The 26993-nt window shown below is 45.3% G+C and overlaps 1 protein-coding gene and 1 long non-coding RNA gene across 13 annotated transcripts in view; one reads left to right on the top strand and one right to left on the bottom strand.

The window, feature by feature from the left end:
- Positions 1-5615, bottom strand: part of CCDC91 (coiled-coil domain containing 91) — a 519220-nt gene extending 513605 nt beyond the window's left edge. Inside the window, exons 1-3 of one of the 12 annotated variants that reach the window (XM_075901335.1) lie at positions 5177-5363; positions 3961-4029; positions 35-519 (exon numbers count right to left, since the gene is read on the bottom strand). The gene's annotated coding sequence lies outside the window, so the exon portion shown is untranslated. Of the gene's footprint in view, positions 1-34; positions 520-3960; positions 4030-5176; positions 5364-5388 lie in introns of those variants that run through there. The other 11 variants (XM_075901340.1, XM_075901325.1, XM_075901328.1 and 8 more) reach the window with 11 other exon arrangements.
- A 3157-nt stretch (positions 5616-8772) lies between these two features.
- Positions 8773-24039, top strand: LOC142826740 (uncharacterized). The gene is made up of 3 exons (XR_012900966.1): positions 8773-8853; positions 9394-9474; positions 23210-24039. It is a non-coding gene; the product is annotated as an uncharacterized LOC142826740 (long non-coding RNA).
- Positions 24040-26993: the final 2954 nt, after the last annotated feature.

Below are 26993 nucleotides of genomic sequence, written 5' to 3'. Positions count from 1 at the left end.
GCGGGCAGCACGTTTAAGGGTATTTCCGACTTACCCTCCAAATCGAGTTATGACCAGGTGTTCAGAACATTTGTAAGTCGGGGAATGCCTGTAGAAGTTTACAGAAATATACTATTGCACAATAGGCTGAAAAAGCTACCAAAAAAAGTTTAGATGCAGTTGAATACTGTGGTAAGAAACGTTTGTTTCATGTAAGTATGGAGAATGAAAGAGCTTGGTTTTCACCACACCATAAAACATTTTCCAGTTGTTGTTTTAAGTCCTCCTCATAAGTGACTTTCACAAAGTGTAAGAACCTGCCCAATTTCTCAGAGATCAAAGACTCTGATGTCTTAGCCGCTTCTGTAAAGTTAGAGAAGGCTGGATCCTGCCTTGCAGGATGTTATTCAGTTGCTTTTCTGCCTTGCTTTACAAGTAGCACCAGTGGAATCTTCTGGCACTTAGGACTACATATAGCTGTTGTCCTTTTCCTCTTGAATTCAGCTTACACAACACAAGCATCTGATTCAATGGAAGTACCTAGAACACCAAAAAGGCTTCATGAACTTCTAATAGTCATCATGCTGGAATCCCAACATAAGAGTTACAAAGGGGTAAGCATTTAGAGCCAAAAGTTTATGTGCCTAGGAGGAAACTCCAAGGAAACAGGTACCAGCTTTCATGCAAAAAGAATTAAGACTGCTCCGAGAGCTCCAGACTCATAAAGAGCAAGAGAAATGCCTCAAAGTTGTCACTGGAGACATGTCAGCCTCATACCATATTGTAACATTGTGAATCTGTTTTTGGCACCAAGCTGGGAACATGCATCAGCAGGAATTTTAGAAGTGGAATTGAATGGATCATAGGAATATGACTGCAGTGTGCCAGAAGAAAGTAGAGGGTTTCCTCTCAATAACCCCTACCTGAATCTACCCCCACCTCATCTAGTATGTAAGAACTCAGCATCAAAGATTTCAATATTGAGACTTGAAGTCTCAAAATTTTGATACATAAGAGTGATAGCACAGGCCTTTCTGTTGGTGAACAAAGGACATATCAGGAGGAAGCTAGGTTTGTGCTTAGGCAGATGGTACATACACATTGTATTTGGCAGCTTTCCTTTTGAAGCAGTCTAGGATGACATTGTGCCAAACTTTGGGGAGTTTCCCTAAGATGCCTTGAAAAGGAAATGTTTCTCTTGTTTCCTCAGTGTCCAGAGGCTTGCACATTGGATACCTCCATACTTGCAGGTTAGACTGCAAATGCAACCACACAGCAGACAACTGATCAGGTTCTACCATTCAGATATCTTTTGAAGCCAGTAAATAGTATTTCTGCTTTAGTGGTTGAGGAGACAGTCAAGTAAAAAGAATGCAACTAAATTGCAACCACTAATGCCAATTGGTGCTTAAGTATTTACCCTTGAGTACAGATGTGACTGAAAGTAACAATGGAAACCAAAAATACAGGCACCTGGATACAAAACTAGGGATGTGAATGACCAGTCAACTATCCGATACACAAATGCTTATTGGATAGTCAACAGGCTTGTCAACTAGTTGCTTCTCCCCCTTTGTTGCCTCTATCAGAAAGAGACAGCAAAGGGGAGAAAAGGAGAGAGTTCTTCAAAGCAGCAGAGCCCCGTGGAGCATGGGGCCAGACCCCGGGGATCCACGTGGTGCTGCTGCTTTGAAATGCTGCGTGCAGCCCAGGACCAGATAGGAGACCCCAGCTGGCCCAGGATGCATGTGGCATTTCAAAGCAGCAGTGGCGCATGGAGTCCAGGGTCAGCTGGGGACTCCATGCATTGCTGCCATTTTGAAATGTCGCGGGGAACACAGGGCCAGTGGAGGACTGCTTGAGTCCCCTGCTGGACCCGTGCTCCCTGCAGAGCTTTCATCTTTGAAGTGTAGCAACAGCCCTGGGGCTCTTACTACACTTCAAAGGTGAAAGAGCCCTTATCGACTAGTCTTTAGCTAGTTCCTTATTCACCTTTCAATTCTCAAATTAATCCCCATCTTCTCCAATTTAACTAATAATTTCCTATGTGGAACTGTATAAAATACTTTACTGAAATCCAGGTAGATTACACCCTCCTCTGGGCAGCCCTAGGACTGGATAGGTAAGTGCTTAAAAACAGGTGCTGAAGCACGAAGAATTGAAGTGCTGAAAATTGACCACAGAAGCACTGAAATATGTATGCCAACCAATACACTACTAACCTGGACTGGAAGATAGAAATTTTGGAAAGGATACCCACAAGGGAAGCAAAGTATCGGTAATGAACAGAGAAGAACTATGACTGAAGATGTAGTCAAAAAAGAAGTCAAGGAAAAGTTCCATGGGCAGAAGTTAAGGTCAGACACTGATAAGATGAATAAGTAAAGAACAGGTAAATTCTGCCTTTAGGGATAAGAAAAAAATCATCACCAGTCTACTGAATTTTGCTTTGCTCAGAAGCGAAAATACTGATCCTCTGAAGTGTTATAGCACTGACTTGATCTTCCTCAACTAGAGCATCCTAAATATTCTGCCACTCCCTTAGGCCTCGTCTGCCACTGCTTGCAAGCTTTAGGGAAGGTCTCTGCTACTGGTAACAAGTGTTAACTAGAAACAAAGTGAAACTGACAGGATCATTGACAGTTTCACCGCTGCTCTGAACAATTGCAACAAAACTTTGCTATTATGGCCTGGAGAATTAGAAATATCTGTCAGCAGACACACTGGAGAGATATGGTAACCTTAAGCTCTAGAAAACTATTTCTTTAACATACACAAAACCACAAAGTCTTCAAAAATGGATGGTTTTCGCACTTCCCATCCTACCCACCAAGTAGCAAGGAAGTTTCCTACTTGCCAAAGTAGATTTTCTCACTCCTTTTATCCCAACTCCTTCCACTTATAAAGAAATGGATGCACAAAAGGCCACTATCACCTTCTGCACTAAAATAATATTTCAAGGAAACAGACACAATCTGAGTGGGGAGGAAGAAGGGCCCATTACCATAGTGTCTAAGCTGGTAGCATAACTACAACAGGAAAACTGGGTGGGCCATGATTTTGAGTGGCAGGAAATGATATAGAGGAACAGAGGAGTCTCCAGCTGGCCCTTACTACTCAGCAAGCAACAAGGCTGCCAGGGGCACACAAGCTGTGGGACGAACCTATGAGCCAGAGAGGGGCCCTTCCAGGGCTCAAGTGTCACTTACTCCACAGTATCCCTCTCCTACCAACGCTGTACACTGCTACCCTGGTCTCCAGTCCCAGTGCAATCCCCATTCAGACCTACCCCCACAACAAACCCCCAATCTGGGTTGACTCACCCCCTCCGAGGATGCATCCCTCTCCCACCTGCAACATGCTGTGCTGCCCTAGTCCCAACACCAGAGATGTGTGCTTCGGGGATCTGGGTGGGGTTAGCATTGGGGCCAGAGACCAGGTCAGCTGTGCACCGCACCAGCAGGAGAAGGATGCACCAGGCAGACAAACCCCAAATGGAGACTGTCACGGCTCCTTCCCCATTCTGGCACGATAAATGCAGAAGTGGGGGCCAGCAAGGTGTACCCAAAACCTTATCTACTAGGCTTTGGTATAAAATTTCCCCCAAAAATCTTAAAACTCTAGATTTTGGGGATAGAATCTCCGCTGCCACCACCCAAATTAATGAAGAAACCAGGGGAGACCCCATTTCGGAAAATCTCACCTCTAAAGTAAAAAGCAGGACACCACCATTAACCAATACCAGGTTAATAAAAGGAAAAGAGAAAACTTTTGTTATCACCACACTATTCCTGTTGCAAGCATAATGATTAGATGGAAGAGTAACAAAATAATATACTAGTGGAGAAACTCCATGGGCCTAGAACTTAGTTACAAAGGAAAGCCAAAACATTTTTTAAAAAGTGCACAGACAGAAGATCCCATACCCAAACCATAAAAAAACAAAACCTAACAGATTTATCTAAACTTTACCCTACTTACAGAAAGTGAAGAAAGACTCTTTTCTTGGAGGGAGAAACAGTGTCTGTCCCCCTCAATAGCTGAAGGAAACTGCCCAGAACAAAGGGGGGAAAAAGCCAAAAATTACTTTGTCCCAGTTTGAAATTCCAATCTACATTCCTATTGGCCACTCCTCCTTGCTAGGTAAGGGACATAGTTAACCCCTTAATCCCCAGGCTGCTGGCTAACCCTCATGATCATGACACACCCCCCAAAGGAGCCATGACAGAGACTCTGCACAAATCTGGGTGGGTCTGGATGCTAAGAGGGTGAGCTGAGGCCTAACCAGGCCCATCTATGGCTACACTCTGATCTGAGCATCTCACAGCTTTTAATGTGTGTATCCTCACAACACCTCTGTGAGGTATGTTCAATTATCCCCACTTTTCAGAGAGGGAACTCAGGCACAAAATGACTTGTCCCAGTAGAAATGTAAAAGTGTAACCATTTAAACAGTTAACCAATAAGCATCAATTTACTGGTTTCCGTTAACGGTTACGCACTGGCTCTCCGGCTTTGTTGTGGGCTCTGCAGTATAAAGGTTATATTGCAGTGCCTAGCAGCAAAGTCTCCCCAGGAACATGGTTACTCTTGGGGGGGGGGGGCTCCACTGCAGCTGTGCAGTATCCCACTCCCAGGTAGCCAGTTGTCACACCACAACCTGCAGCCGGTTCCGCTCCCGGGGACGCTTTCCTGGGCTTCTACTGTGTAACTTTTAAAACTTGCCGCTGCAGGCACTGCAGTGTGTGTAACTGCTAGGATTTTTAGCAGTTATATGGTTATATTTTTCCACAACATTTTACATCCTTAACTATGACAAAGGAGGAAATTAAACCAGATTCCCAGACTAAACAACTCTAACCACTCAAGCACATAGAGGAATATTAATTTTAAGGCATAAGGAATGAAAGATTTTGCAATATCAGTGAAATACTTTGAACCTCATCTGGTAACCTCCCTTTCTTCGTGTGGTTTGTGACAGCTCACCAGGGATGTGGGCACAAAAGCTAGTGGGACATGCATGCCCTGGCACCGGGCCACTGGCAGTACTAGTAAATGGGGGCTGCAGTCCCTGGTCACACAAATGGACAGGAACAAGAGACAAGCTTTTAGGATACCGTCGCCTGCAAGAGCAGCCAAGGGCTTGCCCAGCAGCTGTCTCAGCAGCCCCTACCCCAAATATGGGAGTGGCTCATACCTCTTACAGGCTCACCCAGGGCTGTTGAACTCTCCCAGATATGCCGGGCAAACTGAACGCATCACAGCCAGCGCCGGAGGTGGACAGGTTGTCCCAGTCAGGTCGCCAACTGCCCTCAACCCGACCCGAACGTCTCCCTAAGACGCACCCCTCCCCCACTTCTGGAGCCGTTGAGACCGTTGGTGTTTAGAATGCTGCGAACATTCTATTACCTGCCGCCGAGAGTGACTCGCTCCAGTTACCCTCCCTCTCCTCCCCTGGGCCCGCCGTAGGTGTCTGCGTGCGGACGTCACTAATCAACACAATCGTCCCAGTGACGCTATTGCGGCAGCAACCTGTCCCATCCTCCCATGAAACACCCGGATGTGGCGTTTACGCTACTCCCCCTTCTTCCGATCACGTGGTGTTGGGAGAGACGCTCCCTGTCCCGAGCGCGTTCTAAGCCGGTGGGGACTGGAAACCCAAAGCGCGGGGACAGCCCCTCCCGCTTTCCCCAGGCGCCGCCCCCTGGTGACGTGAAAGGAAGCAGCTGCCTGCGGGGGCGCTAAGGCGGGGTCACTCGCCGTCTGTCGACACCTTGGAGGCTCTGAGACGAGGCAGCGCCCACGAGTCCCGCCCTACTCAAGTCATGTCACCTGGGCACCCGGCAGCGCCGGACACACCCGCCTCCCTGCCCCCGGGGAGGGGACTTGGATGTGCATCTAGTCCTCTGACTGTGTACAAATGGGATCTCCTGATAGAAACCTGGAGACCGCAGGCCAGGCTGCTAATCCATATGTTTAATTGTTTACCCGCCAATAGGTATTTACGGTTCTTGAGAAAACTAAATTACAGGTGCAAAACAAAATTAAAACCTGTGATAATATTCAAGGAGGGAAAGGGGTACAGAGAGTTTGGGTGGTGGCCTGAGGCAGGTACTTGTGGGGAAAGAGAGGGTGGGATCCCATATGCAGGCTCTGCCTGGGAGGTTCTCTGCCTGTTTGCTGAAGTCCCAGGGTGGTCAGCTGGCTGCTCCACCTGACCTGATCTGGTGGCGGGTTCACACATGGCCCCGTCCCAGCAAAATTTATCAGCGCTTATTGGCCAGAAACTGGCCAATGGGAGCTGAGAGATTTTGCTAGGGGGTTGGAGCAGTGCCTGAAGCCTCCTTCTCCTTCTCCAGCATCCAGAACAAGGAGCAGCCAGCTGTTTAAAGTGTGCTCTTTGCCTAAGAGTGCTTGTGAGCCGGCCATGGGCCAAATCCAGTGGCTTGGCTGGCCACAGCCAGCCTGGTGGCCACCTTTTACCCACCTCTGGGCTATCTGGTAGTATTGATGAACAGGAGCTTGGGGTTATAGTGGATTACAAACTGAGTCAATAATGTGATGCAGTTGTTAAAAAGGAAATATACTTCTGGGGTATATTAACAGGAGCACCATATATAAGGTATGGGAGGAAACTATCATGCTCTAATTAGCACAGATGAAGCCTCAAAGTCTGAGTCCAAATTCTGGGTGATACTTCCTAAAGTGTATGTGGACAAACTGGAGGAAATTCAGAGGATAGCCACAATAATGATAAAGAGTTTAGAAAATCTGACCTTTGAAAAACAGTAAAAAAAACTAGGAATATTTTAGCCTTGAGAGAAGAAAACTGATATATTAGGGGTTGTTACAGAGATCAATTGTTTTCTACATCAAATGAATGTAGAACAAGAAACAATAGGTTTAATCTAGGAATGGTAGGAAGCGAGTAATTAGACATTCTATCAGCAACACAATCAGCGGATAAGGGGGGAAAGCTTCAGTTTCGGGTCTGGGAGCTACCCCTCACTGCGGCTCTGTGGTTTAAATGTAGTAAGAGGCAAGCAGCCTGGCTCCTGCTATATTTAAACTGAAGAGTCACAGCAGGGGTAGCTCAGCCCCATTTCACACCAAGTCTAGCAGTTCCTGTCCACAGGGGGTCCCAGCATGAACAGAGGCTGCTCCTTTGGAAGCCATGGGCTGATAGAGGCAGCAGTGTGGGGTGGAGGTAGGGTTGCCAGATGGTTTAACCAAAAATATTGAATCCCCCTCTCCCCCCCCCCAAAAAAAACCACCCAGTATTTTCACCTCCTGTCCGGGAAAAAATCAGAAAATACCAGACATTTTTGATGTTCGGTATTTTCTGAATTTTTTAACTGGACAGAAGTAAAAAATACCAGACTGTCTTGCTCAATACCGGACACCTGGCAACCCTAGGTGATGGGGTAGACAGTACTGATCCAGAGGCAGCAAGGCAGCGGGAATGCATGTAGTCAACTTAACTAACCTATAAACCTTGACTTAGCAGTTGGACGACTACTCAACTGCTCCCTTACTTCCATAGTTTAATCCACAGCAAGGAAGAAATTGGTTAAATATTGTGAAAAATATCTTTCCAAATATAAGGGTAGTTTAGCTCTGAAATAGGAAGCTGTGGAATCACTATCACTGGAAGTTTTTAAAAACAGGTTAGACCAGTGTTTCTCAAACTGGGCTCCGCGAGACATCTCCAGGGGCTCCGCGAGGCTGACAAACTGGAAACATCGGGTATGTCTACACTACCCCGCTAGTTCGAACTAGCGGGGTAATGTAGGCATACCGCACTTGCAAATGAAGCCCGGGATTTGAATTTCCCGGGCTTCATTTGCATAAGCAGGGAGCCGCCATTTTTAAATCCCCGCTGGTTCGAACCCCGTGTAGCGCGGCTACACGGGGCTCGAACTAGGTAGTTCGGACTAGGTTCCTATTCCGAACTACCGGTACACCTCATGGAACCGTAGAACGAGGTGTACCGGTAGTTCGGAATAGGAATCCTAGTCCGAACTACCTAGTTCGAGCCCCGTGTAGCCGCGCTACACGGGGTTCGAACCAGCGGGGATTTAAAAATGGCGGCTCCCCACTTATGCAAATGAAGCCCGAGAAATTCAAATCCCGGGCTTCATTTGCAAGTGCGGTATGCCTACATTACCCTCTTAGTTCGAACTAGGAGGGTAGTGTAGACATACCCATCGATACAATCAGTGGACCGCTGGGGCTCTGCATAAATTTTTATGCATGTAAAGGGCTCCGGAGCCCAAAAAGTTTGAGAGCTGCTGTGTTAGACATACACCTGACAAGATTAGTGTTTGGTTACATGTCCTGCCACAATGCAGAGGTCTGGTTTGATAATGTCTCGTGGTGCCTTCCAGTTCTACAGTTCCATGATACTTTAAACTGTAGCACTATGTACACAACTTCTCTTTGCACTTTGAAAGAGTGAAAAGATAGATACCAATTCTCTCTAAACCAATCTCCAGTTCTGGGAACTTTTATTAAAAATTCTTTGTGGGAGCAAAGCAACCTTGTTTCAATCTGAAATCAATTACACTTTTTCCCCATTAATTTTTTTTAGAATGTTAGTAGGCAAAGTTTACTTGGACTATTCTGCAACATGTTTGTTTGTTTTTTAATATATTAAGTTATCCCTCATGAGAGATGCCAGGTTAAAATTACTGGATAATAAGAGGATATCCTTCCTGATTCCACTGAAGACAATGGGAATGTTAACATTAAGATTTTACCTTAAGGTGTTTTGTTTGTTTGTTTGTTTTTTCTAGAGTATCTATGAGAAGATAAGTTCTTCCCACCAATTCCTTCAACATACTTTTGTAGCAACTACCTGTAAGCAGTGAGAAGGTACTTAAGTCAGTCTACAGACTTTAAGTTAAGTGTCAGAATGCCAACATAAAGACCACCAACATTGTAACTCGAGATTATGTCTTTTTTCCTCCTTTGTTTAGATTGTTAAAATTTCTGAGTGAATTTAGTGACGTTGAAATTCCGACTAATAGCTCTGGATTTGACACAAACATACACCAGTCTGGGCCATCATTATGCAAACTACTCACATGTACATTTGTCCAGTCACTTCATTCTTGCCTTCTGATAGTCCTGGAAATCAGACCTGGACCTCTCATCATAAACTGAGTGTAACATTGCACTAAATTATACTATAATTTGAAAGCTGATATGAATAAATGAGTACTATGACAAGACTGCCAAACTCCATTTCACTAATAATTGGTGTCATGGTTTGAACTTCAATCTTCAGTAATGAAAAGCATGGAAAATACAATTTTGAAAATCACTCACATCACATGGCATAAATAGTGATTCAAAGCACTATGAGGACTTAAGAATGTATGTATTTTTATGTTTATTCTTTCTCATCCACAGAAACCTTACAACATGGGTGGAGAACCTTTTTTGGGTCAGGACCACTGACTCACAGAAAAGTCAGTTGGAATCTGCACACAAGTGAGAAACAAAACAAAAACTACCCCTCATGAGCCCCGAGCCTCAGGGACCGGATTGGGCGTTAGGTTCCCCACCCGTGCCTTACAAGAAGCTACTGTTTACCAATGTTTTTGTTTACTGGGTTTAGATTGGCCCACTTTGGCCTTTTCCTGCACTCTGATAGCTAAGAGAAGTGTATGGGATAGATCTCAAAAGCATTTTTAGGTTCAATCTTATATGTGGAAAGGAGCATGATTTGACAGAAATTGTGTATCTTGGCAAGAAGAGCTTGGGTGGAACAGTTTTGGCCAGCCAACTGTTTTTTTCCATTCTATACAGTCAGCAGACAATGATTTTTTTTCCTTTATCCTTTGATACCATAAATCCTAAATTTAAATAATTAAGAAATAACAGTTACCTCAGCGCAACAAATAAAATGGATTAACTATTTTAAATTATGCATATTAAATTGAATGCTTTTCCAGCCACAACATAAGTTTTGTGGCATCAAACCAATTAACCTCCTTAGAGGCTAGAATCTGCATAAGAGACATTGATTAAAAGTTTTCTAGCCCTTTTCCTTGCAAGAATTGCCTTGCAAAATGGAACTGGTATAAATTAATGACTACTGTTGACAGTAACTCGCAGTAGGGCTCTATTTCTGCAGCAGAAGATCAAGCAGATCACCTAACAATATTGATAGAAATGTAGCCGTGTTAGTCTGGTGTAGCTGAAACAAAATACAGGACTATGTAGCACTTTAAAGACTAACAAGATGGTTTATTAGATGATGAGCTTTCGTGGGCCAGACCCACTTCAATTTTTTGATCTGAGGAAGTGGGTCTGGCCCACAAAAGCTCATCATCTAATAAACCATCTTGTTAGTCTTTAAAGTGCTACATAGTCCTGTATTTTGTTTCACCTAACAATATGTTTGTGTGTACCCAAATAATTTTTTTACCAACATGTGGGATATATGTAAAATAGTGGAATATTAGACAGGAATAGTTTAAGAAAGGGGACTTAAGAAAATGTTTTGTAGGCCTGATCAAATTTCCAAGACTAAGGCTACATCTAGACTGCAGCACTTTTCTGGGATACCAGAGGAATGCGTCCACTTTTCCGAAAAAAAATTTGGAAAAGCGGACATGTTCCTTCACCACTCCTGTAAACCTCATTCTATGAGGAAGAAAGGATCTGTCAAAAGAGCAGGTTTTTCCAAAATTTGGCACCATACAGATGCGCCAAATTTTGAAAAAGATTCTTTCGACAGAAAAGTGGAAAAGATATACAAATTGTGGTTCACAATTTGCGTATCTTTTTCCGGCTTACCTTTGTAGTCTAGACGTAGCCTAAGTCTGCTTCTTAAATATTTCATCATTCCTTAAAATGAGGACAAAGCCAGCTACTGTTCATTGATGTTGGAGCCTGGGTTGTGATCACTATTGTTACATTAGAGGAACTCCATGACAGCTACTTTAGAGGAACTCCATTCCTGTATTCTCTGTAGAACTGCACCCACATTTTTCTGGAAATGTTTTTGAATATGAACAAGCATAACTCAAATATGCTTTATGCAAAACAGGGGAAATAACTTACCATTCAAGAACTTCTAATCATCTGAATGTGTATATTGTATTTGCGTGCATTATTATTTTTTTATATGTGAAGTTAGGAATATAAGGTGTAAATATGTTTATTAATATAGGTCTTCTAGTGACAGCCATTACTGATACTTAAGGAACATAATGACCCAGTGCTCAAGAAAAGGATCTGGGAATAGTCTTGTTTTTTCTGTAAGGCTAATCTATGTTTCGGCCCACAAAGACATGTGACCATTCCATGTGATACTGGAATCCATCTTGAATTTCATACTTTTCCACAGGAGTCGGGGAATGGGACAAAGACTTTCCACCCCAGGGAAATTTTCTTTAAGGGATAGGAAGGAAAGGATGATGGTCTTTAGCTGGTTTCACAGACTTTTCCTCACACTGAGAGGATACATGAAAACACCCAGAAACAAAAATATTAGAACAAGGGTGGAGATGAGTTGCTAGATCCATGTCAGAAAGAGCAGCCTGAGCCTTAAAAGATTTCACCTAAAATAAGAACTAAGATGAGGAGCTATGATTTGACTGGAAAAAGGCAAATATAGTGCCTATCTATAAAAAAGGGAATAAGAACAACCCAGGAACTACAGACCAGTCAGTTAAAATTCTGTGTCAGGGAAGATAATGGAACAAGAGATTAAGGAATTCATTTGCAAGCAACTGGAAGAAAATAAGGTGATAGATAACAGCCAGCATGGACTTGTAAAGAACAAATAATACCAAACCAGTCTGATAACTTCCTTTAATAAGTTATCAAGCCTTGTGGATAAGGGAGAAGCGATGGACAGGGGAAACCTAGACTTTAGTAAAGCATTCAATGTTGTCTCACATGACTTTATCAATAAGCTTTGGCACGACCAAATACTGTCTAGACCATCCCTGATAGACATTTATCTAACCTACTCTTAAATATCTTCAGAGATGGAGATTCCACAACCTCCCTGGGCAATTTATTCCAGTGTTTGACTACCCTGACAGTTAGGAACTTTTTCCTAATGTCCAACCTAAACCTCCCTTGCTGCAGTTTAAGTGGGGTTCCGCAGACATCTGTTTTGGGGACAGGTTCTGTTCAATATCTTCTTTGACAATTTAGATGATGGCATAGAGAATATGCTCATTAAGCTTACAGATGCTACCAAGCTGGAAGGGCTTGAAAGTGCTTTGGAGGACAGGATCATAATTCAAAATGATCTGGACAAATTAGAGAAATGGTAAATAGGATGAAGTTTAATAAGGACAAATGCAAAGAACTCCACTTAGGAAGGAACAATCAGCTTCACACATACAGAATGGGAAGTGACTGTCTAGGAAGCAGTACAGCAGAAAGAGATCTAGGGGTCATAGTGGACCACAAGATAAATATGAGTCAACAGTGTAACACTGTTGCAAAAAAAGCAAATGTGATTCTGGGATGCATCAATAGGTGTGCTGTGAACAAGATACGAGAAGTCATTCTTCTGCTCTACTCTGCACTGATTAGCCTCAGTTGGAGTATTGTGTCCAGTTCTGGGCACCACATTTCAAGAAAGATGTGGAGAAATTGGAGAAGGTCCAGAGAAGAGAAACAAGAATGATTAAAGATCTAGAAAACATGAGCTATAAGAGAAGATTGAAAAAATTGGGCTTGTTTAGCTTAGAAAAGAGAAGACAGAGGGGCATGATAGTAGTTTTCAAGTATCTAAAAGGATGTTACAAAGTGGAGGAAGAAAAATTGTTCTCTTTGGCTTCTGATGATAAGACAAGAAGCAATGGGCTTAAATTGCAGCAAGAGAGGTTTAGGCTGGACATTAGGAAACTTCCTAACTGTCAGGGTGGTTAAACACTGGAATAAATTGCCTTGGAAGGTTGTGGAATCTCAATCACTGGAGATATTTAAGAGCAGGTTGGTCAGACATCTGTCAGGGATGATTTATGCAGTGCTGACTAGAGTTGGTGATCTCTCAAGGTCCCTTCCAGTTTTAGTATTCTATGATTCTATGGTTTGTAACAACTTATTAGTGTATTAGGGTTAGCTGGCATTTTTTGTTTTATTTTAGCTTAGTAATTTAAGTTGATCTGTATGTTATCACTTGCAATCACTTTAATCCTATTTTTACACTTTTATTATCAAACCCTGTGTAAATAATTGTTATGGGGAGGAAGATAACATCTGTCCATATCTCTCTTTCATTTATAAAGGGAGTGAACGTTGTGAGCTTTCTCTGTGTAAAAGTTTTATACAGAGTAAGAGAGATTTAATTGGGGATTTTTGGTCCCATTGGGGCTGTCCTTCTGGGTGCTGTCAATTCCCAGTAACTGAGCTCTCCCAGAGCTGAGCTGTCCTCAGTGTCTGTGTTATTCTGCTGGGGGTCTATTATACAACTCTGATGGAGGAAACAGGAGCTTCTGGCTCAGCAGGATAGGGTGGTAGGGCACCCCTATGGCAGGTAGTCAGGTTCAGTAGTATGATAAGCCTATTAGGTGATAGTTTCTCTGTGACCAACCCATCGCATGCACACACACACACACACCAACACTTCCAGTGCCAACTGTTTTCTTCTGCAGCAGCACACTTTTGAGCTAAATAGACGTTCTGAAACCATTGCAGCCAGTGCTGGAAGAAAACTGGGAGCCCCACTCTAACTCACTGTCTTTGATGAAGATTTCCACATGTCCAGCTCTTCAAATCAGCTTGGCAGACAGCTAAGCAGTTAAGGAAACATGCCCACACCATAACCTAGAAGGGGTCAATCACTGTTGGCGACAATTTGCAAAAGAAAACTCTACAAAGAGTTAAAATAAATTTCATATGATGTTAGCACTGAGTAATAAGTAGCTAGAACGTAGCAATAGTCAGCTATGTCTCATATCCTAGGTAAATTAATATATTTGTATTGATTTGGGAGCATTTGGTGCTTCTGTTTATAGTGCCTTAGTGAAAATTATATCTATATTTTAGAGTTTGTCTGTTTGATCAAGAACTTCTCCTAAATGATAAGAGCTCCAAATTGGTATACAGCTTCCTCTTATCATAACATAAGGGTTTAGTGATGTTAGGAAGATCAACTTAAGGGATTGGTTGTGCCAGGAAAAGGGGATGTGCCTAGAATTGGATTGCTTCTCATAAAACCAAACGGAAAGGAGACAGAATCACTAAATCAAGCATAGTGTTAGAAATGTAGCCGTGTTAGTCTGGTGTAGCTGAAACAAAATACAGGACTATGTAGCACTTTAAAGACTAACAAGATGGTTTATTAGATAATGAGCTTTCGTGGGCCAGACCCACTTCCTCAGATCAAATAGTGGAAGAAAATAGTCACAACCATATATACCAAAGGATACAATTTAAAAATTGAACACATATGAAAAGGACAAATCAAATTTCAGAAGAGAAGGAGGATGCGGGGGGCGGGGGGGGGGGGGGGAAGGGTAAATGTCTGTGAGCTAATGGTATTAGAGGTGGGGAAAGGTAAATGTCTGTGAGCTAATGGTATTAGAGGTGATAATTGGGGAAGCTATCTTTGTAATGGGTAAGATAGCCAGGGTCTTTGTTGAGACCCACGTGCAGAGTGTAGAATTTTAGCATGAATGACAGTTCAGAGGATTCCCTTTCAAGTGCAGATTTAAAAGGCTTCTGAAACAGGATGCAGGTAATTAAGTCATTGAGACAGCGTCCTTTCTAGTTGTAATGGCAAGAAACTGTTTTTTCTTTGTGATCCTGTCTAATATCTGTTTTGTGAGCATTGATCCTTTGGCAAAGTGTCTGAGACATTTGTCCAATGTACAAAGCAGATGGACACTTTCGGCATATGATAGCATAATTTATATTTCTGGATGCGCAGGACTGTATTCTTGATCTTATAACTCACTTGGTTAGGTCCAATAATTGTATCAGCAGAGTGAATATGTGGACAAAGCTGGCAATGGGGTTTGTTGCAAGGGAACTCTCCAACACCACATTTTACAAGCCTCTCTCCTCTGATCCCAACTCGGAATACCAAAAGAAACTACACTGTCTCTTTACAAGCCTCCCTACAGCTACTTGGGAACAAATCCACACAGAAACACCTTCTGACCCCCGACCAGGATTGTTCTATCTGCTTCCCAAGATCCATAAACCTGGACACCCTGGATGTCCCATCATCTCTGGTATTGGCTCACTACTGGTCTATCCAGCTATGTAGACTCTCTCCTCAAACCCTACGCAACCAACACCCCCAGCTATCTCTGAGACACTACTGACTTCCTACAGAAACTACAAAACATCGATAACCTTCCTAATAACACCATCCTTGCCACCATGGATGTAGAAGCTCTATACACCAACATCCCACATGAAGATGGATTACAAGCAATTAGAAACACTATCCCAGAGGTCACCACTGCCAACCTGATAGCAGACCTATGTAACTTTGTTCTCACCCACAATTATTTCCAGTTTGAGAACTTATACCTCCAGATCAGCAGCACAGCCATGGGTACACACATGGCCCCACAGTATGCTAATATCTTTATGGCTGACCTAGAACAACGTTTCCTCAACTCCCGTCCCCTTTTACCCCTTCTCTGCTTACGCTACATCGATGACATCTTTATGATCTGGATGCATGGCCAAGAAACACTGGAGACATTCCACAGAGATTTCAACAACCTACACCCCACCATCAACCTCAGCCTGGACCATTCTACACGAGAGATCCGTTTCCTGGACACCACAGTACAAATCAACAATGGAAAATTAGACATCACCCTCTCAGAAAACCCACTGACTCATACAGTTACCTCCATATTTCCAGCTCCCATCCAGCACACACCATACGATCCATCATCTATAGCCAAGCCCTTCGATACAGCCACATCTGCTCTAATCCCACTGACAGAGACCAGAAACTTCAGGATCTCTACCAAGCATTTATAAACCTCAACTACCCACCCGGAGAAATAAAAAAGCAAATTGAAAGAGACAGACGAATACCTAGAAACCATCTACTTCAAGACAGACCCAAGAAAACCAACAATAGAACACCACTTGTCATCACCTATAGCCCCCAACTTAAACTGGTCCAACACATTATCACTAAACTACAGCCTATACTGGAACAGGACACTAAACTCCAAGAGGCTCTGGGAGACAGACCGATAGTCTCGATAGAAAACCACCTAACCTCAAGATGATTCTTACCAGCAACCATAGGACATACCACACTAATACCAACCCTGGTACCTTCCCTTGCAACAAACCCCGTTGCCAGCTTTGTCCACATATTCACTCTGCTGATACCATTATTGAACCTAACCAAGTGAGTTATAAGATCAAGAAGACATATTCCTGCGCATCCAGAAATATAATTTATGCTATCATGTGCCGAAAGTGTCTGTCTGCTTTGTACATTGGACAAACGTCTCAGACACTTCGCCAAAGGATCAATGCCCACAAAACAGATATTAGACAGGATCACAAAGAAAAAACAGTTTCTTGCCATTTCAACCAGAAAGGACACTGTCTCAACGACTTAATTACCTGCATCCTGCTTCAGAAGCCTTTTAAATCTGCACTTGAAAGGGAATCCTCTGAACTGTCATTCATGCTAAAATTTGACACTCTAAGCATGGGTCTCAACAAAGACCCTGGCTATCTTACCCATTACAAAGATAGCTTCCCCAATTATCACCTCTAATACCATTAGCTCACAGACATTTACCTTCCCCGCCCCCCGCATCCTCCTCCTCTTCTGAAATTTGATTTGTCCTTTTCATATGTGTTCATTTTTTAATTGTATCCTTTGGTATATATGGTTGTGACTATTTTCTTCCACTATTTGATCTGAGGAAGTGGGTCTGGCCCACGAAAGCTCATCATCTAATAAACTATCTTGTTAGTCTTTAAAGTGCTACATAGTCCTGTATTTTGTTATAAATCAAGCATAGTCCTCAAAATTGACCTAACTGGTTGAATGCTGAAAGAGACTGTACCAAGATCAGCCCAAAAATATGATGAATCTGGAATAGGATTACTTCTCAATAAACCTTACAGAAAAGAGATAAAATTGAGAAATCTGTCTGGCATAGTGTTCTGTTTTGGCACAGCTAAAGCAGCTAAATCAATGATTAAGGTTTGAAAACTAGAATATAGTGTTACTGGAAACCAAATTGACTATACCCCTTTTTTGTTAAAACATAGAGAATGATAAGAGTTTATAGGGATAAAGAAAAAAAATACACTGGATGGGGTTTGAATTTTAAGAAAATACTAAAAAAATCCATTTAAACAATCCCTTCTGAGAAAACTGAAATACAAATTTCATAAAAATAACACTATTTTTGAAAAATTCAATCATTTAAATAAAGCATGTACATTTTCTTTTTATTTAAAAAAAACAAAAATGTTAATTGAGTTAAGGATTTAAGCAATGCTGAGTGAATCTCATTTTTTAGACGTGAGGTGACTGTATTTGATATAAGGAAAAAAGGAAACCATGGATGGAAGGAACAGCTGAAAATGTCATTTTTTCCCCTACATTACCCTTTAAGACAGCAGAGATCATGAGATTCATTGTTGCATAACACAAATATTGAATTATTATATTTATGCGTTAGTGGAACAGTCCTGGTAGCTGTGAATGACTACAAATAATTTTGTGCAATTATTATTTTTAGAAATTACAAAAATCCCCAACCCCAATTATATCCATGTATTGAAAGCTTATTTTCTAATTAGAGCATTTTAATACCTATACAAAAATCATTAAAATATTAATTATTAATATGCCTTATGTTATGGAAAATCTTATATATAGTCATATATGTTTGCTAGTATGATAGACAATTTAGTTGAATTTGCTGTTACCAGGCATAAAAATGCACAGTGAAGGAGATTTTTTTTTTTTTTACACATTCATAAAAGATCATTCTTTAAGTTACTAATCTGGAAAAAAATCCAATAAACAAACTTCCTATTTGTATAAGTTTAGATCCTAAAGTCTATATTTTATTTTTACTCAGCCAATACTGTCATTGGACCAAATGTAGAAAGATGATGAGCACATATTAACCATACACAAACCTTATCCTAGGTTTACACTGGGACCTTATTCTGAAATAACACACACACACCCTAAGTTCAAATTTATAAGCGGTGCATCCACACTACCGCGCCTGTTATTTTGAAATAATAGACCATGGAATTCAAACTCTGTACTCCTCCTTTTCACAAGGAGTAATAGTAATTCTGAAATAGTAATATCAAAATAACATTAGCGAGAATGCTCCAGTGCACTAGTTGGAACTTATTGGCCTCTGGGAGGCCTGTTGCAGCTCCCCAGTGTGTTTCCTGTGGCTCTATGTCCGAGATAGTATGTCCACATTAACAAAGTCTGCCTTGGAATAATTTTTATGCTTCCCCCTAGTGAGGACATGCTAGTTCGAATCTGTTAAATCAGAAGTTCTTAAGTCAAATTTAGTCATTTCAAAATGATTTCCTATGTAGACATGGCCTTACTGATTTCAGTGAGAGTTCTGCCTGAGTAAAGACATCAGGATATGGGCTAAGCTTGTTTCTAATGGAGTTTTTTTTCCATTGTTTGGTTCAGAACAGGCAGTCCCCGACTTACGCGGATCCGACTTATGTTGGATCCACACTTACAAACGGGGCTTTTCTCGCCCCGGAGCTCACGGGCAGCGGGTCGCCATCCGTGTTCTCTGGGGCGAGAAAAGCTTCTCCCGGTCTCCCTGGTCTGCTGGGGGGGTCCAGCAAAGCCACTGGACCCCCCCCCAGCAGATGAGGGACACCCAAGCAAAGCTGCTTTGCTCGTTTGCCCGGGAGCAAAGCCACCCAGGCGGCGGGACCCCCGCCGCCTGGGCAGCTTTGCTCCTGTCCCCCTGGTCTGCTGGGGGGCGGTCCAGCAAAGCCGCTGGACCCCCCCAGCAGACCAGGGACACCTGAGCAAAGCCGCCGCCTGGGCGGCTTTGCTCGTAAAGCCACCCAGGCAGCGGCTTTGCTCGGGTGTCCCTGGTCTGCTGGGGGAGTCCAGCGGCTTTGCTGGACCCCCCCAGCAGACCAGGGGGACAGGAGCAAAGCTGCCCAGGCGGCGGGAGTCCCTCCACCTGGGCGGCTTTGCTCCCGGGCAAACAAGCAAAGCGGCTTTCCTTGGGTGTCCCTGGTCTGCTGGGGGTGGTGGGGTCCAGCGGCTTTGCTGGACTCCCCCAGCAGACGAGGGAGACAGGAGCAAAGCCACACGGGCGGCGGGGTCCCTCCGTCTGTGCGGCTTTGCTCGGGTCTCCCTGGGGTGCTGGGGGGCACTCCCCCCAGCACCCCAGGGAGACAGGAGCAAAGCCGCACGGGCAGCGGGGTCCCTCCGCCTGTGCGGCTTTGCTCGGGTCTCCCTGGTCTACTGGGGAGGGAGGGGGCGCAGCTAGTACGCCCCCCCCCCCCCAGCAGACAAGGCTTTTGTTGCTGGACGCCTCACGTAGAGCAGCTGGGGTGCTGCCGGGTTGGTCCTGTGGGAACCTACCGGGCAGCGCCCCAGCTGTTCTGTCCCAGGCTCCAGATTCAGCAGCTGTTGAAACTGATCAGGCTGATTCCAGGAAGCTGGGGGCAGAGCAACTCTGCCTCCGGCTTCCTGTAGTCAGCCCCTGGTCAGTTTCAGTGGCAGCAGCTGAATCTGGAGCCAGTTCCGACTTACATACAAATTCAACTTAAGAACAAACCTATAGTCCCTATCTTGTATGTAACCCGGGGACTGCCTGTAATAGGATATCCCCACCACAATAATGCTATTTGTAATGTGGAATATAAGATTCATGCAAGCCAGAAAACTTAAGTATAATATTAGGCAGTTTATAATAACATTTTTTCTAAGGTTCTTTATGTTTTTGGCAATTCATTTTACCAAAACATGTATTTGAAAAAGGATTTTTTTAAGGTTTATAGTCAGTGTTTCAGTTGGCAAAATTTGATGGCCAGCAATGTAGGCAATTTTTATTAAAAACTCATTGATGGAACTTTCACATCATATACATGCATAACATCAGAAAGTTATGTCATGACCTTTTGCATCATCGTAACCATTAAAATGCCAATATTAGTTACAGAGAATTGCTGTAGGCAATCATGGAGTTCAAGAGAAATGATACTGAACACCTGGTTTGGCTTGGCATCTAACATAGTCTAAGAGTTTAGTTTGTAGATGTTTGTGGAACAACTTATGAGTATGGAAAATTATATTTTTCATTTGTATGAACTATTACCAAACGTTTAAAGAAGTGGAAACATCTGTCTTGAGAAAATATGAATTAAAAAAGGGTCTATATGGGAAAGATGAAATTAAGATTGGCATGGTCATGCATGAGAATTTTGAATTGAATCTGATCCATACATTGGAATATTATATGTATGGTAAACACATTCTAGTTATACAAACAATATGCCATAGAAATAATCACAAACATTATCTTCATGGATGAAGAGCAGAAAGAACAGAAATATATATAAAAAATGAAAAAAGATGCTGTTTGACATAAGACTGCTACTCTCTAAGGGTACGTCTACACAGGAACATTATTTCGAAACTAGTGTTATTTCGAAATAACTTAGTCCACGTCTACACAGCAGGCAGTTATTTTGAAATAATGTTGAAATACTGTCAAGCTCGAGGACTTTTTACTCCGACTCCTGTGATCCACAGGCTGTGTCTATACTGGCCAGTTTTTCCGGAAAATCAGCTGCTTTTCTGGAAAAACTTGCCAGCTGTCTACACTGGCCGCTTGAATTTCCGCAAAAGCACTGACTTCCTACTGTAAGAAATCAGTACTTTTTGCGGAAATACTATGCTGCTCCCATTCGGGCAAAAGTCCCTTTTGCACAAAACTTTTGCGCAAAAGAGCCAGTGTAGACAGCTGAGATTTGTTTTCCGCAAAAAATCCCCGATCGCGAAAATGGTGATCAGGGCTTTTTTGTGGAAAAGCGCATCTAGATTGGCCACGGACGCTTTTCCACAAAAAGTGCTTTTGCGGAAAAGCATCCGTGCCAATCTAGATGCTCTGTTCCGAAAATGCTTTTAACAGAAAACTTTTCCATTAAAAGCATTTCCGGCAAATCATGCCAGTCTAGACATAGCCTCATTGTATGAGGAATAAGGGAAGTCGGAGGAAGAGTGCTCTATTTTGAAATAAGTGCTATGTAGAAGCTCCCAATTTCAATTTCGAAATAAGCTACGCAATTGACATAGCTCAATTTGCGTACTTATTTCGAGTTAAGCCCTGCTGTGTAGACACACCCTGGGGAAGAATTCTAGATTTTACTATTTAGATAATTTAATAACTATGTCTATTTCAAAAAACGAAGTAATTGGGGCTAAATGTATCTTTTTCCAAAGAGTTTTACTTTTCTCTTCTAGATTGTGTTTTGGAAGCAATGCTTTGGAAGGAATACTCTCATTGTTTTGAATAGTAGGAAAACTTTAAAGTTCACTTTTTTCCAAAATGTATGGCTCCGTATGTTGTTAATTTATGAACAACAGGTATCCTTTGAGATATTTTGGAAAAAGCTTTAGACATTAAAAGGGACAAACTTTCAAAGATACTTGTTTGAAAATAATTAAAGTAGTACAGGCAGTCCCCGGGTTACGTACAAGATAGGGACTGTAGGTTTGTTCTTAAGTTGAATCTGTATGTAAGTCGGAACTGGCATCCAGATTCAGCTGCTGCTGAAACTGACCAGCGGCTGACTACAGGAAGCCCGAGGCAGAGTTGCTCTGCCCTGGGCTTCCTGGAATCAGCCACTGATCAGTTTCAACAGCGGCTGAATCTGGACGCCTGGGACAGAGCAGCTGGGGTGCTGCCGGGTAGGTCCCCACAGCGCCGCACCTCAGCGCTGTGGGGACCAACCCGGCAGCACCCCAGCTGCTCTACCCCAGGTGTCCCCAAGTCAGCCGCTGTTGAAACTGATCAGCGGCTGATTCCAGGAAGCCCGGGGCAGAGCAACTCTGCCTCGGGCTTCCTGTAGTCAGCTGCTGATCAGTTTCAGCAGCGGCTGACTTGGGGACGCCTGGGCCAGAACAGCTGGGGTGCTGCCGGGTTGGTCCAGTAGCGCCCCTCCGCAGCGCTACTGGACCAACCCAGCAGCACCCCAGCTGCCCTACCCCAGGCGTCGCGAGAAAAGCTTGGTCTGCTGTGGGGGGTGGCGCACTAGCTGCGCCACCCCGCCATCAGCAGACCAGGGAGATGCGGGCGGCGGGACCGCCAAGACGCGCTGCAGTCCCGCCCGCATCCTCCCCGTCTTTGCTCCGCGTCTCTCTGGTCTGCTGGGGGCCCCCTCCAGCGGTCCGGGGGCCTTGTATTCAGGTTGTATATATAGTTGGTTACATAGTTCCTTCGATATATAATCAATTTCTCCTTTTTGAATGATTCTTTCACATATCAAGTAAAAGATACTTTTAAATAGGAAAACATATATATAAGGTCATAAACACTGGCAAGTATATAACATGGAACTTTTTTATTCCGTTTTTAAAAGTGGACTAATTTCAAACTAGCTGTGTTCTTATAAGATAACTACCACTTCATCATAACTCACTTTCTGTGTGATAAGCAAATAGGCCTGTCTCTTGTGTTTGCCTTGCCCTGCATTCCCTAAGAAGGTAAAGGGTTTTTTTAATGTCCTTTCTGTATTAAGGAGCTATTGCTTGATGCTGATGCATTTTCACGTAAAGCCAACCAGAGTCCTTCAATTGATTTTAATGAAAACTGGAACAGACTCTAAACTTGGATTCTTTACACAGTATTTTCCCATGAACATATGTAAATACATGGAGGCAGCAAAGGAGGAGGGGAGAAGGGTACTTAAAAGTGGCAACGGCACACAGCTGGGGACTCCTGTACATTTCAGAGGAGGAATGCAGAAGTGCCTATCAATAGTCAAGTAGTCAGCTGCATTTTAGCATCCCTAGTCCCTAGGTGGGGACTGTGGGGGGTGATGTGGGGGTGGGGGAGAAATCCCTGTCCCCGGGGGCTTGCGCCATCCTGTCCTCACACAGCTGTGCTGCTGGGGGAGGGGCGGCCTCATAGGAGGTGGCTCCTGGGCTGTTTGGGGAAGCAGGGCGGGCACCTCCGAAGGGCTCAGACATCCCCTCTCTCATTCTCTGTTTTGTATGTTTCTTTGTCTCCTACAGGTGTTAAGGGCCATCAACTCGATACTGCTGTGGAGAATTGTCTGGGAGACCAGGATGCAACCATGCCCAGATTTGCTGTCTTGGGGTTTCCGAACTGTGGAGGAGCCATAGATGGGACCCACAACCTGATCCATGCACCAGACCATCGAGCGGCCCAGTACATCAATTGAAAGAGCTACCTTTCAGTGGTGCTTCAGGCCTGGTCAACCACTGGGGACACTTTACAGACATTTTTGTTGGGTGGTTGGGCAAAGCACATGATGCCCAAGTGTTCAGAAACTCTAGCCTGTCCTGCAAGCTGGAGGTGGGCACATTTTTCCCTCACCGTGAACTTGCCATTGGGGCATATGCAGATGCCACTATGCAGTGTGGAAGACGTGGCGTACCCCCTGATGCTGAAGCCATATACCGGCCACCTGGATCCCAGCAGGGAACAATTCAGTGCCCACTTGAACCAGGCCCAGATCCAGGTAGACTGCACCTTTGGCCGCCTCAAGGCACGTTTCCGGTTCCTGCTGACCCACCTTGAGGTGGGGGAGCATAACATCCCCGAGGTGGTCACAGCATATTGTGACCTCCGCAACATTGTAGAGAGGAAGGGGGAGGCCTTCTGGGGTGAGGGGCAGACGCCAGCCACAAGGGGCGAGCCTTCCAGCAGCCGCGGACAGCTGCCATCTGCCAGGCCCATCAGGCCAGGGTATGCATCTGGGACGTTCTGAGGGAGAGGTTCTCCCAAGGACCCTAGTAACTCTCCCCAGGGCCTCCTCCCTAGGGGCCTCTGGCTTGCAGCCCTATCCCTTCCCCACCACAACCTCTCCCTTCACCCTTTCCCTGACCTCTCAATAAACACACCTGTTAGTTTTCAAAAAAATGCAGTCTGTATTAATGAAAGATTCTGAGACGGTGAGCGGGGGGGGGGGGGGGGGCTCAATGTGCCACTTCGGGTGTGGGGACCTCATCGGAGTTGGAGCTGGGTGAGTCTGGGGAGCACAGGCGGGTGGACAGGAGGTGGGGCTGGAGTGGGGTCAGGGTGGGTAGTGGGAGGGGCTATAGGCATCTCTTGGGGAGGAGGCATGTGCATCACCTGAGGAAGGCACAGAGGCATGGCATGGGAAGGGAGCAGAGATATTGCAGGGGGGCAGGTGGATGGGGAATGAGCATAGCATAGGGTGCAGGAGGCTAGAAGCCAGGAGCAGCGGCATCAGGCGGTTGTGCCATCAGGCGGGACAGGCCGGCACACGTCACACTGCTGCATCAGCTGGTCCCAGGTGCAGTCTTGCCACTCCAAGTCCACGCGGACCTTGTGTGCCAAGGTCTGGTGGATGTCACGAAGGACACTGATGTGCTGGCACATCAGGTCTTCATGGACCCTGGTGTGCCTTTGGGTCCCCTGGGCTCTGGCAGGTGGCTGCAGTGGTGTGGCTTGGCCCTCAGTCCCGGCTGGTTCAGCTGTAGAGAACACACAAGAGGGAGAGGTGGTCAGTCATTCCTGCAGACACTGTCCTTGAGACTTTGCCCTTCTCTGTGAGCAGCAGTGTGCAGCCCAGAGGAATGGGAATGTCCCAGGAACAAGGCCATGTGTGGACTACACATGCCCAGAGGTCCATGCTGCGTCCCACCCCACTCCACCCCGACCCAGAGACAAGGAGACAAGGGAAGTGTCTGGTCACAGTGGGATCCCCTCATGGGCGGCAGAGGAGCCAGGAGCAGCCTCGGCTTCCCTGGGGTCTGCACACACAGGTGCAGTTTGCAGTCCTATCTGTGGGAGCGGCTGTTGCCTTGCATGTGCAGGCATACCCGCATGCCATGTGCAGCACTCCTCATTCTGTGTGGGGTCATGCCTGCACCTTTGTTGCTAGCCTGCTTCAACCTGGGCTGCCCCACCCCCCATGGCAGGATGTGTGTGGCATCCTCTGAGCCTGGCAGCAGGATCCCACCCATGCTCAGGGGCTGCCTGCTGTGTTCACATGCCGCATAGTAATGCACATGGTTGCACGTGCACAGACCACAGCACGATGTCCAACCCAAGCTGCCCGAGTGACACTCACCCCTCCACACTCCCTGTACGCCCACCTCCCCCGCCCTGTATGTGTGACAAAGTGAAACCACTTACCTGAAGATCCCTCCCAGGCACCTGAGGAGGCCTGGGAGATGTTCTGGCTCACAGGCACCAGCTCAAGGGAGAGGATCATGGTGCCTATCTTCTCCATCAGCTGGCCATGGTCCTTCTGCTCCTCCTCCGCAGAGACCTCCAGCTGGGTGATCACAGGGGTCTCGAGGCCACAGTCAATGAGGATGGATGGGGAAGACATTTTCCCACCCCTCAGCATTTGGTGCAGCTCATCGAAGTAGGGGCAGGTGTGAGATCCTGCCCCTGAGTGCGAGCTGCACTCTGTGGCCCAGACATATCCCTGGCGGAGCTCCTTGATTTTACTCTGGACCTGTTCCAAGGTCCGGGGTGGGTGTCTGCGCTCCGCCAGGGACTTGGCCATGCAACCATAAATGTCCAGGATGCGGCGCTTGGCCCGGGGATCCTGTAAGGTCTCCTCTTTACCCCACATTTTGAGGAGGGACTGGATCTCTGGGCCAGACCAGGATGGGGCATGCCTCTTGGTCCTCCTGGGTGGGTCCTGGGACCCTTGGGGCTGCCCCCTGCGAGGGCCAGAAGGGTTGCGGGGGGCTTGAGGCTGTGCCGTTCTATGCAGGCCTGTGGCAGGGAGAGCTGCACCGTCAGGGTGCTGCTCTGAAGCAGGCTTCTTGCCACAAAGCTTGTCTGAGATGCCTGCAGCTTTAAGAGGGGCCAGGAGACAGGAACTATAGAGTTGTGATTACTTTGTATGGAGTGGCCACCAGGGCACCTGTGCTATTTCCTGAAGGCCTCTTCTTTTGAAAAAAACCCTCCTCCTCCCCGCTCACACATGCCTTTTTCCGAAAGAACTGTTTTGGAAAAAGGCTTCTTCCTCGTAGAATGAGGATTACCAACATCGGAAAAAGCTCTCTGTTCTTTCAATTTACTTTCAATTGCAGCGTGGATGTTCCTCAAGTTTTGTCAGAAAAACGCCTGTTTTTCCGACAAAACTCTGTAATGCAGACATACCCTTAGAGCAGTGGTCACCAACCAGTAGATCAGGATCTACTGGTAGATCTTGGAGCCTTTGACAGGTGATCCTGACTGGTTTGGCCAAGAGGCTATCAAGTGCCTGCACTTCAGCTGCCCCTCCCCCCACTGCTATGCATCTCCTGCTCTTTGCCTTGGAGCTGCCTCTCCCCTTGGAAGTCTCCTGCTTCCTGTGCAGGGCAGGGGAGGGGAATGAGGGGTGCTGATGTCAGGTTGCCCCTTCTCCCATTCTGTATCCTTTTTCCACAGAGCAGAGAGGGGGCACAACAGGCCCAGGGATGGAGTTTGCTGGTTGCTTTATGGAGTGATTCGGGGCCAGGGCACGGGTGAGCCTGTCTTAGCCCCACTGCACCACCACCCAGGAGCCAGCAGCAGTGCCCAGTCATGAACCCCCCTCATACAACCCAAGCCCTTATCCTAGCTCTGAGCACCCCTGCATCCAAACACCCTCCCAGAGCCTGCACCTAGAACCCCCTCCTCTATCCAACTGCCTAACCTGAGATCAGCTCAGAGCCCCTCTCACATTCCAAATCCCTTAATTGAAGATCAGAGCCTGCGCCCCCAATCCTCTGCCCCAGCCTGATGAAAGTGAGTGAGGATGGGCAAGAGAGGGAGGAGGGTGTGAGCAGGGGCAGGGTCTTGGAGAAGGGGTAGGAAGGAAGCAGG

The sequence above is a fragment of the Pelodiscus sinensis genome, chromosome 1 (assembly GCF_049634645.1).
Source record: "Pelodiscus sinensis isolate JC-2024 chromosome 1, ASM4963464v1, whole genome shotgun sequence".
NCBI lineage: Eukaryota > Metazoa > Chordata > Testudines > Trionychidae > Pelodiscus > Pelodiscus sinensis.
This window is presented reverse-complemented; position numbering and strand designations above follow the sequence as displayed.